The sequence below is a fragment of the Argiope bruennichi genome, chromosome 11 (assembly GCF_947563725.1).
Source record: "Argiope bruennichi chromosome 11, qqArgBrue1.1, whole genome shotgun sequence".
Lineage (NCBI taxonomy): Eukaryota > Metazoa > Arthropoda > Arachnida > Araneae > Araneidae > Argiope > Argiope bruennichi.
Genome location: NC_079161.1, coordinates 3,154,754 through 3,169,245, shown reverse-complemented (window position 1 = coordinate 3,169,245; position 14,492 = coordinate 3,154,754).

Sequence of the window (14,492 nt, the reverse complement as noted above, 5' to 3'; positions counted from 1 at the left end):
ATGAAAATTTCTAGAATTATTTTCCAAATTCAAAATCCTTGTAGAAGTGCATTCTCTTTTATAATGGATGTACTATTTGTTTGTCAAATTATGAATTGATATTGTTATTTTCTTGCCAATATAATCTTATTTTGGAAGATAAATTAATTAAAAGGAAAGCCGGGTGAAACTTTCACATATTCAACTTTTCATTCACAAAATATTTAGTCATTTAATAGACAATTGAAATTACTAACTCGGTGAAAGGCTTCCACAAAATGCAATCGCAAATTAGTAATGTGACCCTATTCACAATTTACAAAACACTTTTATAAACAAAAAAGTCAGAATGCAAAGTTGCCAGAATGCAATCATTATAAATAATATGAAAAAAAAGTGTCTAGATTTTGCGATTCTCGAAAAGTTTACGCGAATTACTCGCAATTATTTGTTAGCTTTGTGAGGGAGTTGTGCACAAATCTATGATGCCTTTTGGCATTTCTGAAAATGAACACTTTTCTCGTGGAAAACAGAAGACTTTGTTATTAATGCTCATTTTCAGATCCAGTAAACAGACAACGCGGATTATATTTGCCCTGTTTAACTCGTGCTTTCGCTCTTATTTATGCGTTCGTTAAGTAAAAGAAAATGTCTATTTTCTGTTACTTAAGTTTAACGGAAAAACGTGTTACCGTTTTAATACGTAGTTTATAAAGGGAAAAGTTGTATAATTTAATTGATAATTTGTAAGAAGAATATGCTTTATGGATTTTAATAACATGATTACTAAAAAAAAAAAAGAAAAAAAGAAGAGGGACCATGCTTATTCAATTTTTAACATTTTCGCTTTATTCTATTATAAATTGTTTGTAAAATGTATTCCGTTATAACGACGTTTTACACAACAATTATGGATTGCCATTATAATGGCCTTCTACTCTACTTACAAAATTACAATCCATTTGAATTGCTAAGTTTTTAAACTTAAATTGTTTGAACTTATTTTTAGCTTAACAATTAATTACGCCATTTCATTTGTTTGAACGTTATGTGTGCAATCACTCTGAATTTTTATGCAATTTTAATTGCTTGGACTTAATTTTAACTTAATTAATCTATTAGTCACTTAACAATTAAGCAACAATAAATTATAATAATTACACTACTTCATTTGCTTAGACATTATGAATGCAATAACTCTAAATTGCTAAGTTAAGCTATTTTAATTCCTCGGACTTAATTTTAAATTAATATTAGTTTAATTAAACTAACATAATTTTGTACAATTACGCAACTTCAATTTATTTGAAAGCTGTAGACACCAACACCTAATGTACTAGATACATATAAATATCAGATTTTGTTCGTATATTAGGAAATATTCAAATTTCTAAAGTAACAAAATTAATGACTACTCGGTTTAGCTACATTGCGAGCTTTTAGGCTTAATGTTTGAATTGTAATTTATAAAAATTATCCAAATACATGTCACTCTATTATATTCAATTATGTCATTTAAATGCGCTTTTACAATGATCTGATTCGTATAAAGAGTTCGATTGTTCTATCGATAGTAAGTTTATATCCTCTTTGATGAAAACATCTCACTTTACCTCATCGCAAATTAATTTTTCGCAGAGCGGAAATATTTCAAAACATTACTCGGAAATTTATTAAGAATTTCAAACCAACACATTTCCCGTCGCGCAGAAGAACGCCATTGTTCGAATCCGCTTCCTACGCCTAATGGAAGCACTTGTGCGGCAGCGGAAACGGAAATAATTGCCGAAAAATATGCATTAGCAGCCGATCATTATGAGCCAGGAATTTGTGGCGAAGTAAGAAACGTTCCAGCTCCGGAAAGAAAAACTCGGTTTTAAAGCAGTTGTTTCCATTATCTTCCAAGACGTCATCAACATCAATTGGATTTACAGCAGACGATAATATAATGGCCTTTTTAATGGGAAATAGGGATTCATTAATGCAGAAGAATCTGCGTTCCCGATCCGAGGAAAGCCCTCGCGAAGTTCCATTGTTCGATTTGGAGATAACGGCTCATTTGAGTTTAACCAGAGACTGCCTTGGAAAAATCTTATTTTCTGGCTTATTATTGGCTGCTTTTTCTTTATTTTTTTAACTTTTCAAAATGTCGTTATCTATGAATAAAGCTGAGTACGTGCTGTACCATTAATAACTATCAGCGTACTGTGTTTAAACATTCTGTGACCCTAGGCAGAGCACATTATGCACATTTTTTTAATATAAACTCTCTCTTTAGTTTCATATTTCATCATATTTTTAACTTAAGCAACATGTTAATAATTTATTTTTATTTTGAAATATAGAAAAAATGTTGTAAATGTTGAAAAATTCGTACTCGAGATTTCGATGAATTTCCAAGTTTTAAAACGTCCCCAAATTCTAAAAACACATTTCCGATTTTACGTCTCTCTGTCCATCCGTCCTCCTGTGTGTCTATCTATAACGAAGATATAGATAGACACTCGCTATGCACGCTTTAAACTCGATGCACAAAATTTGGCATATATCAAATTTGTAGATTTCTATGAAATGCTGAGCAAAATCTATTCAAAGGAAATCTGCCTGTAAGGTTGCACGAAAATAATTAAATAACTACACAATGAAGAGAGCAAGATGGATGAAAAAATTCGATACATAGACTTTACATCTGTATTGTAGACATCGATTAAATTTTGAGTCAAATCCAACAGAGACTGAACGCTTGTCAATTCGTATTTTAAGAAGGAAGTAAATGAGATAGCTCCAAAACGTAAAGAACTAATTATATCGAATTTAGTATGTGATTTCAGTTGCAGTTCTGTGCCAACATTTTGGTTTTAGTCGTCTGGGGAAAAGCGCATCTAAATTACCTTCATTATGCTAGAAAGTTTTTGGGGGTGAGGGGGGCAATACTACTGGCTTCATTTTTTAAAAAAGTGTTAAATAACATTAGTTTTTATTTATTCATTATAACTTATGATTGAGTGACAACCATGTTTGCATACTAAAAGTATTAATTTAGCAGACGTTCGTATGCTTTTAAACATTACAGTAAGCAAATAGGGGAAAAAACTGAAAAAAATTGGAACCAGCTCATTTGCATTAAGAGTTTTAACATCACACCAATATTTTCTTTATCCATTGAAATATTATATTGTTTTAAATTATTTATTTGGTAAAATATGCTAGATCTTTGAGATTTAGACAATTTTTTTTTTAAATTATAGGTTTATCAACTTAGGCGGCTGCTTATTCGGAAATCCACAACTGACGAATTGAAAGTTCTTGTTACTTCTGGCACTTGTCATAGAAAAACTCGGGGCAAAGTAAGCGATTTAGGCGGAGTTTGTGCAATAGCTTCTGACAGTAAAAATCCCTGAACATCTGAGGGCAGAAATCTGATTTTTAGCTCATATGAAGATGCCACTCACACAATCACTTGCACAATCCCTTCTTACAGGGGGGCTCTTGCACACACAGAACACAGAGTAAAGAACAACCATGCCCGAACCAGGACTCGAACCCGGGATGCCCAGATCACGGGGAGGAATCTCTACCTCTAGACTAGGACACTGGTAATAATGACCTGAAAGTTCTAAAAATAGGAGTATTTGTTTCCAGATCACGTCTTGGCTACTTTATCATTTTCTTAAAGAATGAATTTAAGGCAGAGCGCTGTAGTAGGTAGATTATAATACTGGGTGTCTTAGGTCCAATAATCATGTGATTTTTTTTTGTCGTACACGTTTTTAACAACTCAAAATGTCAGAGAGATGATTAGCGGCTTAGTAGATATTGACCCGTTGGGCAGTGCATGCACGCTTCTTTTTCTATTTCAATTTCCTTTTGATCTTTGGAACAGCAAAATGTGCTCTCATTACTTGTCCGACACCTCCACTCTGTGAGTCGTCAGGACATTTGCTTTACACACCTGTCATCAATGAAATGGCTGAGTAACAGGATTAAAGGATTGTATAAAAATGTAAAGGCGCCATTTTTACAGAAATGCATTCATTGGTTTAAACAATATCAACTCTATATTTTATTATTCTTGAATATATATTTCAAAATTAGCTATTAAACTATAATTCGATTGGAATGTTTATATAAAATAGTTCATCGATCTATAATATGAATATCTTCTCTTCATTGAAATAAGGAAATTGCTTTTGATCCTCTTTTGTCTATCGTATCCATCTAACAGCAACAAGTGGACGATTGAAATGTGTCACTTCATAAGCGTTATTCACACATGCCACGCCCTATGTATCGTTCACTAAGCTCATGAATACAGGGCATATGCTAGGGGAGAGTAGAGTATCTACTGTTTGGTGAAACGACCCCAGTCGGCACCTTGAACGAGTTTCACCTGGCTAAAAACGAGAGTAGATTGCCTTTCAGCAAGAATGAATTTCAAAGAAAATTCGCTCACATTTATATTTCGCAAGAAGGAAAGTTTTTGGTGTGCAGAGAGCGATCTGTTAGTCAAAGTGAACATCGATCTGCAAGTTTTCATGCAATGCTGCTTGAAGGCAGATCAAAAGCTGGAATCCATTTTCCTCGCTTCTCTTCTCCCTTTTTGACTCTGTATTGCTCAGCCTGCCATGCCCGGATGACAGTGGAGAGGAAGCATAGGTTATAAGTAATTGGTATGAAACGCCTTGAAGGGGAAAGTGGATTTTGAAATAGGAAAAAAAAAAAAAAATGGATGAAAATATGAAATTAACTTTTTTAGTGTTTCATCAGCAAAATATTTGTTTATAATCAACTAAAACAGCATTATAAAATGTATTGTTGAATAAAATGAATATTTAAAAGGCTTAAGAAAGAAAAACCTTTTAATAGCTATTCTCAAAACGACTATCTAACTAGATTGAAATGTTCCAGGTGTCTTCATTTTTGAGGAAATGGAGTAAAACTGATAATTAAGATTTCGGTTAAACACTAACAATATATGCATTTTATGCATCGAGTTTTTCATGCAGTTAAAAATCAGTTTTAATTCAGAAAAACAATTTTTTTATGAAAATTCAATGCGTATGTATAAAAATATTTCTAAAAATAATATAACATTTAATTGAAATGAATAAATCATGCGCAGTTTTGTTTAAAATAATTTACATAGGATAATAAGGGGAAAAAATAATGGAAAATCGTTTGCAATATTTTGAAATGTTTACAAATTATATGACTTTTAATGGTTTAAAAAATAATGTATTTTGGTGTAAAGATTTTTTAAAGAAATATACGACATATTGACATTTTAATACATATGCATGTGTATTAACCTAAGTGAATAATTCGCAAAAGTGCGTATTAGAGTCCATCATACCCTTAAAGGAGAGGTTAAATATTCTCGCTTCTTATCAGACATAATTACAAAATATCAGATGAAGGTATTGAAGTGTTTGAAACTAAAGTAATAAATGAAATTCATACTGGATATCTTCATTTTCGTATTTTATTTTCTTAAGCAAATATGTAATCGGCGCATTAAAAAGAATTAAGCTAAAAATAAATTTCGAAAGTATTTTTTTTATGTATAACTGGATCTCAAAAGAATGACATCTGAAAATTTGATAGGGAAAAGTTTCGTGAAGAGCAGATTAGCTCTTCTATCCACCGCCGTTAATACAGATTGGACAAAAAAGGTATCGCTAGAAATCATGCCTAAAGAGCTGCAGTGAGCGAGTTTTCCGTCTAAGCGCAATCGCTTCGAAAATTTTCATTGTTTGGTTGCAATACGGGACATATAAAATGTTTGTTTCAAAAATTTTTAATTTATCGAAGCATTTGATTTCACTCGAAATTCAAATTCAATGTTTCCCAAGCTACTATCAAGATAAATTTGCAATGCGGACATGCAATGCGGATTTCCAACTAGGCAGCCCGGGGCTGCTAATCTGTGAGGAGCCCCCAAAAAAGGTCTATTAAAAAGAAGTACAAGTTGCCAAAAAAATAAGTCTTTTAAAAATTAAAATTTTAGGAATGATAAAATATTAATATTTTACTAAGCATAACTAATTAAGTTTCATTACATTCACTTATTTATTAAAATATTTATAAAATAAATTTTTCCTTCATAATATTCTGCCTAAATGTGGACATTAGACAATCTGGAGTCATAGCAGATGAATAAAAACAAATGCATATTCATAACGTTAATAAAATAAAAAAAATACCTAAAATAAATCATTTACATGCTAACAATGCACTGAAATTTGGAACTAAATGGATTGTCTTATTAAATGTGAAATCTTATAACGTGCACTGCCTAAGGCCATAAAATACCTAAACCAGCCCATGAGTTAGAGTCCACTATTAAGTAGCAGAACTGTTGGAGAGTTTTAAAGATGGAGAAGAATCATGCCAAAAATGAATAACCAAATGAAGTAAATGATACGGAAATGATTCGATTCATCGAGTATCAATCATCGATTTCAATGGATGAGCGCTTGATGTTTATTATATATAGTGCAATAAACGTAAGGGTTAGTGATGGTATAAAAAACATATCACAAGATAAATATTAAAAGAATTATCATATATTCTTAGAGACCGAGTAAACAGAATGGCGAGCTACACATACACATATATTCAGTAAACATTTATTATTCTAAACTTCATTTTGTTATAGGGCACTCATTGAATTTATAATTCTTTAATCTTTGTGTAGTTTTTTAAATTTTAATTTCATTTCCATTTTCAGAATGTAATTCACTCGAATTTTCACATAAAAGCAAACGTTGCCTATTTTATCTCGGTTCCCTAAGATATTTCCAAAATACAACGGAGATATTTAAAGAATTTGAACTAAAAATCAAATATCCTGTGTAACCTTAAAAAATAAAATAAAAAAGAGCAGAAACTCAATATTTTAGCCTGAGTGGGCGTCGAATACCTCCATTTCACTAGCACTGTTGAAAAGAGGCAAACAAGTCGTTTCCGAAGTCCTTCTGGAGACGTTTGTAAGAACATAGAGGAACATTTGGTTGAGCTTTAGACATATTAAAAAGGGAGAAGGCGAGCAGCGCCACCAACGGCTGACCTTGATATCATCGCTATTTGCCTCAAGGGGAATTGATTTTGCCGTGGAGCCGGGCAATAGCAACAGTCTTCCTTTCGAAAAAAATCTGCAAAGTGGATCAATGGTAGGAAATGGAAGATGGAATTTCTAATTTGATTTTATTGAAATAGGGTTGGAGATTAATAATAATAAACATTAGCTTCATAAAACTAATATTTATTATTATTAAAATTATGACATGAATAGCATAATTATGTATATTTTTACATAGTTTTCTTCAAAAAAAAAATTGAATTAAAAGTATTACTTTGAATTAAATTCATGGAATTCATGTATATATAACTTCACAGTTCAAAAAGTTTAAAAAAAAATTTGGTGGAAAATTTAATCATTAAAAACAATTCAGCATCTTTTCATACATTCTTATTTTTAATAATTCTAATTTTTATTTTTGAATGGAAGGATGAAAAGATTGGATTTAAGATATTAACTGAAATGTCAAGTTTTTTGAGGTTGCTGATTGTAATGTCTTGTTTCTGATTATTTTCTTGTCAATTTCTCAGTGTTCTATCGTAAGGTAATATCAGTTTCTTGTCATGTTTTCGATCTTGAAGAAACCAAACAAAACGCTTGGCTGTCTAAATACTTAATTTTTTTAACCCCTTTATGTGAAAAAAATAAAGATAAGAAAAATCACTAATTTACTATCTTCATGAAAATTATTAATGTTTGATGATGTTGAATTTTAAAATTATTTTTAAAAGCCTAGAAATAGTTTTGTATTATTATTTGATGACAACAGTTTTAAAATAAAGGTTATATAACTTTAATGTAATGTCTAAGAACATAGTTCTGCTAGTCTGTAAGCATTCTTTATTTCATTTCTCGTTATGTATGCAAGCTTTTGCTAGGTAAAATACGAACCAGTTGCCTTCCTTATGATTAAGTTTAGGGAATTTATGTCATTATACCGCTGTTTCAGGATCAACTTTCCATATGATTTTAGTTGCGATTTGTATTTAGCATTGCTCATGTACCAGAATTTCTCTATTTTAAGCAATTAATGACAGCATGAATTTATACTGTTATTTCACATCTTTAAGGCTAACAAAAATATTTAAATATAAATTATTATTTCATCATTTTCCATCTATTGAGTATTTTATATTTTGAATAATGCAAATTTTTTTGTGTTGTTATTTAGCATCTTTCAAAATAAATTATTTTTAAAACGATTTTATTTTTTATTCTGAGTGAAGTTTTAACGAACTTGTTGTTTCTCCATGCCCCTGCCACTTTTTAGTTCCTGTCTACGAATGCGCCTCCCACTGACTGAGAATCAATGAAAAAGAATGCAAACACTTCCAGTCAGGAATATGTTTTTTGCACGAATTTATCCATTCCTCTGCCACTTTTTAGTTCCTGTCTACGAATGCGCCTTCCAGTGACTGAGAATCAATGAAAAAGAATGCAAACACTTCCAGTCAGGAATATGTTTTTTTGCACGAATTTCTCCATGCCCCTGCCACTTTTTAGTTCCTGTCTACGAATGCGCCTCCCACTGACTGAGAATCAATGAAAAAGAATGCAAACACTTCCAGTCAGGAATATGTTTTTTTGCACGAATTTCTCCATGCCTCTGCCACTTTTTTAGTTCCTGTCTACGAATGCGCCTCCCACTGATTGAGAATCAATGAAAAAGAATGCAAACACTTCCAGTCAGGAATATGTTTTTTTGCACGAATTTCTCCATGCCCCTGCCACTTTTTAGTTCCTGTCTACGAATGCGCCTCCCACTGACTGAGAATCAATGAAAAAGAATGCAAACACTTCCAGTCAGGAATATGTTTTTTTGCACGAATTTCTCCATGCCTCTGCCAGTTTTTAGTTCCTGTCTACGAATGCGCCTCCCACTGACTGAGAATCAATGAAAAAGAATGCAAACACTTCCAGTCAGGAATATGTTTTTTTGTACGAATCGAGAATAAATATTACAGCTAATCTAGAGCAAGTGCAAACGTAAACAAAGATAATGAATGTTTGCATAAATGCTTTAGAAAATTTTACAGCATTATGTGCATTGGCGATTACTCTCTAATTTATTAACAAATAATTAAAATGTCAATAAAAATAACACTATGAAAGCAGACACCCCCTCGTATAGTTTACGACTCATTCCTTTGATGCCCGCTCTATTTCAAATGCTGATAACCTATCCTCCGATCATTATACGATGTCCAATTACAGCGTTTAGCCTCATGATAAATAACTAGCTAGAAAAGCTTATTAATTTATCAAAATGAATCGGTACAACAGTTAATGGCTTGACCACTAAAATCCTTGTTTTAATTTCTTAGTGACAGTTTAGCCATTGGAATTAAAACCTTCATCAGATTAAAAAACAGCAGAAGCTCCTTCGCATCTCTTGCGCACTAACACAATATTTCCGATATTTATGAGTCTGCTAAAAGGAAAAAGCCGAAATTCCATTCACCTAATTGATTTTGTATCTAACATATCTATCCCCTTGTGAAGTGAAAATATTTAATCATAATGTGATCAAATGTACAAATTTGATGTGAAAAAGCATACCAAATTTCATTTATCTGAATCGTTCTCCTTATGAGCTATCAAGTTCACAGACAGGAATAAGTCTGTAAATAGCATTTCTAGACCCAGGAATGCCTAAAACATAAAGATTCATCGAATTCTCAAGGATGAAATTTTTGACCTCAGTTCTCTCTTTTTGCTGTTATATACGAAAAATAATTCACAAGAGAATGTATTGTTTTATGCACAGAGTAGCTAGAAATAAGTTTGCATTCTAGAATGTCTTCGACAGATCCAAATGAGATAAAATTTGAACTTCAAATAATTCAAATGATACATTTGACATTTAATACATAAAACATTTTAGTATCGGAGTTGAGCAATAGATGGCGCTATTAGAAAAAGAATATTTATATTTTTAATGTTAAAAACATGAAACACTATTTGGAATACAGCTCGTGCCTATTAGTATTTTTTCTGATATAATAAAGAAGATAGATTCTGTAAGAGCATTATTAATTCATAGTATATGATGCATATGTTGCACGAAAAAGTGCTGCTGTTTAAACTGATCTACCAGAATCAGCAAAGCTCCACTGCAGCTGTAAACGAATTCCTTCACATGAAGCGGATAATATGAGGTCCAATACCTCCGCGTTCCATATTATCATTGATACAGAAATTTGAAATAACGGCTAATTGGCATTCGTCCTGACAAAGAGCGAAAACAACCCAGAGTTCTGGTTTCGAAGATGCGGTTGCTCCGATTGTTGAAGGCAACAGTCAGATGCGGTTCTTTACCAATGGACTGCATTTCTTTGAATAAATAACAGCAAAAGGAATACAAATCTGTCCCGGCATAAGACAACGGTACTTGATATGTTGAGGGATTTTCATGCAGGGTGGCGCCCCTCTTCAGATTGACCGTCGCTTGAAGGATTTGCTAACACAGCAATTCACAGATGTACGAATCATCAGCCGTCATTTTCTAACAATACGGCCACCTTGTTATCCGTACATTAGCACTCCCTCGTTTGGCAATTTTTGGTATTTGCATTTACTGAAGGACAATATCTACTATTAAAGACCATCATTTAATAGATTTGAAGCACGGAGTTCGAAGCATTATTATTCATATTCTAGCAGATTTACTTCAGCCAGTTTCGGAAATGTTGATGTGAGATTAGAATGCATTGTTAAACAAGAAGGGGGGGGGAAGGTTATACATTATTTAATATTTAGAGAGCATTTTAAATGTTTTATGTGTATTACAGTGTCTCTTGTCAGCAGATAATTATACTAACATTTTTTATTTAATAAATTCTAATTCGCATCTTTTGAAATCACTACAGTTAAAATTTTACTTCATTTAGACTAACAGAATTCATTCCAGTGTCTTCTGAAACGGGAAACTTATTTCTTGTTAGATCTGCACTTCCAGCCAGTGACAATTGTTTAATGCTTAAATCTTTTCCCCCATATGTGCTTATACAGGGAGTTTTACTACTTGCGGTCATCGAATTGAATTCATTTAATTAAATTATTCATCTCTTTGCATTAAAATAATGCATCTTTGGCTATATGCAAGAGAATTCATTTCAAAAACTTTATTTTCATTTTTCTTTATTATTAAGGGATTTTCTTTTTCAATTTTTTTATGATTAATAATGTGAAGTCTGCCGGTTTTCTTCTTTTATCGATCTTGAAAAGAACAAAATAAAGCCCCTCTATAAATCACAGCATGCAGGAAAAGCAAGCTTAGATTTTATTATTATTCTTCTCTGAACTGAGGGACTTCCGAGAATCGGGACAACTGATAGGTATTTTTTTTCAAGCTTTTGTTTTTCACAATCATAATCATCTATAAACTAGCAAATATAAAAGATTCGAAACTTCGGCATTAGTTTTCTTGGAAAGAGGAGAAAAGTCCTGTTGTAATAAATCGAGTCCCGATTTTTGTTCTTTAAAAGGATTTCCATATAATGAAGTTTCGAGAAAGCACTAGACGAAGTTTGTGCAATCAAGACTTAGTTTCCTGGCTTTAGTGCAACTACATTCTGGCTCATGTATATTACATACTTTTATAATATATATATCTTCTCCACTGAATACCAAGAAGAATTTTCGCGATCCGTCACGCCACTGGATTAACCCCAAAAGAGGACAAAAGGATACAGAAAGGCTATATAAAGCTAAAGCAAACACTGACACACAAAAACTACGTGCCGAAAATAATCATTATTAGCAAGCATCATAATGTCAAGGAAGGAAAAAAATAAATAAAAGAACACTGTTTGATATTATTCCATTCCGGTGGCGCAGAAAAGAAATAGCAAAACTCGCCAAGAATATCGTCTGCAAATAACATCGCAAAGAAAGTGGGCGTGATTCATCGAAGCTCAAAGTAATGTTTCGAATAGCAGTCGCTGCCTTTCTTCTTCTTTTGATTTTGTTAGAGGACAGAATTCGGAAAGTCCCTCTAGGGACTTCTGGATGACAAGGGGTCCCGTATTACGTGTCTATTAATTAGTAAGTTCCTATTTGATGCGACTAAAAATGTCGTTTGAACCTGCTGAAATGAATGTGCCGCCACCTGATTCAGAGTGAGCATGTGTTAAATGCTAATGGATTGGAGATTTTTTAGTTTAGTTATCTTAATTATGAATTGAATATTAAGATAAATAAAGATTAATTGAAGCATTGGAAATTAGAATACACATATTTTAACTCTAATGATCGATGCAAAAATTTAATTCAAATTTAGGAAAGTTTAACTACGCCAATTCTGAAACCTCATTCCTTAGTTATTAATTTTTCATATTTAGACAAACTACTTTTCATTTACAAATTATATTTTTAAGCTATACATTTAAATCCTGGTTTATTTTAAACAATTTACACCTGCAAATTAGTTCTTTATCCACAATATCGATTTGCGCAATCAAATTTCCTTGTTCAAATAAATAGCATGTCTTGATTTGACTTGAATTTGAAAATGAATAAAAATATTTTTTGTGGGAAGAATTATCCCTGTATTACAACGCAAAAATGTCAAAATGTCAGCTAATTTCTAATTAACCGAGCATTGAGTTAACTTCTGGATTGCGAATAGCTGGTAGTACGCTTTCTTTTGTTTGAAAAATAATCGCCCCATGTTTAATTGAAATCAGCTAGGAGAAATCTAACAAACATATTTATAATGACTTTTATATTTATAAAATAAGAGTGATTTATTTTCCAATGTCTGCCCTCTAGCATTGGACAACTAAAATTCTTTTTACCCATTTTGATTTTAAAAGAAATACTTTGCATTTCAATAACTTATATTTAATGAGCGAAAAATATATTCAACGATCCATTCCGGTTTTCTGTGTCTCAACCGTAAGCAGTTACCTACTAATGACAGTTCATCCCGTTCACATTTTAGAACATTTATCGCATCATTTGATTTGTTTCATGAAAATTCCTGTTGGGCGGATACTGAATTGGAGGAAATACAAGGTATATTGTCGGGAGAGAATGCGGCATTTGAAGTTTTATTTTCATTTCTTTCATATTTGCAATAAATGCATGGTGTTATTTTATTTATAAAAATAAATTTATGCTCACTTTAATTTGAAGGAAGAATTATTTTTATCTGACATTTAAATGCAAGGGCAACTTAAAAAATGTTCAGTTCGAAGCAACGCGAGGACTATTTTGGCATAGACTTCATAATTCGGGAGCGGGATCTCATGATGAGGATGGATAACTGAGCCACTACATCCTCTCCAAACCGGCAAAAGGCAGTTTTACTTCAACTGATTGAGCGCACCAAATCCGTTTGATTGACGCTTCTTTCTTCGGCAGAACCAACACTCGAGTATGGAAGTCTGCCATGCATTAAGGCAGAGTTTTAACACCTCACCACAGCAGCCTCCCATTTTAAAACATTTGCATTCCCACCCAATTACAGCCTGCAAATTCGAAAAGATGAAACAATTAATATAATATATAAAACAAATATGTTACACAAGAAGCATGCCATTACAGACTGGGGGGAGTGACAGAACAAGTGAAAAAATAATATTTTTCTTATAAACAACGTCATTATATCAAGACTATATTGGAATTCAGTTAGCAGCAGTAGTTTCCCCCAATCCCCTCAAATCGCGTTAAGAAAAGCCAGATTTTATGGTATTATCGATAAATGACTGATACTGATTTTCACAAATAAGTATTCCGCCTATAATTAGGGTTCACTAAAAAAGACTTTAATCAATCGAATGGTTAAATTTTTTTTAGTATATCACAGTATTAATGCCAATATATTCCCTTAAGAAGGTTTTTCAATGATACAAACTCTAATTCTACACAATCATTTAACTTTTAAAAAAACATTGTTGAGCATATTTTGTTTTTTGTGCGCATACGAACTTTCATTGTTCTAGTTATCTGATAAATAAACGTACGAATCAGACAATATCACATACACTCATTATAACCCAACAAACAAATCAGGCCCAAATATTGAGTGAGCTAATAGGTTAGTTGTTAGAATCTTTTTACTTTTTTACTACCCTCCTTTGTCAATATGCGTACGCCTAGAATATACAGAGTGATCGAAATTATGCAGATGTTTAAACTCCTCTACAGGAAACTTAATTAATCAATTTCTTCCACATTTCGCGCAGATGCTCGTTTGAGAATATGTTTCATTTCTGAAACAAAGAAAAATGGTTCTATTGCGGAATTTGCCATTTCTAGAGTGTAAAGTTCGAGAACTTATCGAGCCATATCTGTGATGATAATACAGCCCCACATATAACAGCAATAAAGTTATTACACAAATCTTGATTATCATATTGTCTAATTTCATGTGATTGCAATAAAAAGTATTATTCATTAAAATTCCTCTCTGAAATTTTTTATTGAA